Source organism: Stylophora pistillata, chromosome 9, assembly GCF_964205215.1.
Source record: "Stylophora pistillata chromosome 9, jaStyPist1.2, whole genome shotgun sequence".
NCBI classification, from domain to species: Eukaryota; Metazoa; Cnidaria; class Anthozoa; order Scleractinia; family Pocilloporidae; genus Stylophora; species Stylophora pistillata.
Window position 1 is genome coordinate 15,666,373 of NC_142527.1, and position 1,328 is coordinate 15,667,700.

Consider the following 1,328-nt stretch of genomic DNA (forward strand, 5'->3'; position numbering starts at 1 on the left):
CTTGACTTGCTATCTGACTGGTTAACTAAGTTCGTGACCGACTTGTGACTGCCTCGTTGAATGGTAATTGAGAAGCTGACTGGCTGGTTGACTGAGTAACTGACTGAACGGTTGGCTGACTCAGTGGTCCTTGCTTGGCTATCTAACCGCTTAACTAACTTGCTGACCGACTGCTGACTGAGTGACTAACTGCCTGGTGACTAACTGGCAGAGTGTCTTGTGGACTGACTGGATGACTCAGTGGTACTTGAATGGCTGTCTGACTAGTTAGCTGAGTTGCTGATCGACTGCTGACTGAGTGACTAACTGCCTGGTAACTAACTGGCAGAGTGCCTTCTGGACTGACTGGATGACTCAGTGGTACTTGAATGGCTGTCTGACTAGTTAGCTGAGTTGCTGACCGACTGGCGACTAAGTGCCTAGCTGAATGGTGATTGAGATGCTGACTGGCAGGTTGACTGAGTGAGTGACTGAATGGTGGGCCTACTCAGTGACATTTGACTGGCTATCTGAACAGTTACCTGACCTGCTGACCAACTGCGGAATAGCTGGCTAAGTGCCTGGCGGACTGACTGGATGACTGAATGTTTGACTTTCTTAGTGGTTATCAGACTGGTTAATTGACTTGCTCTCTAAGTGCGATGTTAGCCTAGTGGCAACTGACGGGTTAGTGACTGATGGTTTACTGGCTGATTGTTCACTACTGACCTCCTGGTTGAGCGACTGATTGACTGACGGGTTAAATGACTAATTGATTGGCTACGTGATTAACTTGCTGACATACTTATTGGTGTGTGATCACTGCCTGACCGTCTAATGGTTTGACTAACTAATGGTTGACTAACTGAGTGGTTAGCAAACTGCTCACTGAGTCGCTGAGTGACAGACTGAGTGACAGACTTGCTAGTACTTGATGGGCTGACAAACTGTTACGCTATCTGGCTGACCCATAGGTGATTGGCTTACTGACTAGTTCACCAATTGGTTGAGTGAATCACTGGTATCCAACTGTGTATCTCAATGGTTGACTGGGTTGCGGACCCATTAATGAATGCACGGCTTAGTGACTATCTGACTTACTGACAAGTGACCAGCTTACTGATTGGTTTACCACCTTGCTAATAGAGTCCTAAAGTGTGACGTCACGTTGCCATGACAGCATTTTTTTCTGGTCTAAACAGTTTAAACTCATACTTCAAACATGGCGTCTTTATCGATATGCTCACTCGTTTCTTTCTTTTCTGGAGAGCGGAAATCGCTTGATCGCGGAGAAAACCACTTCAAATCCGACCATGTCCAAAGCTTTATTTATTCCAGGGGAGTCATCC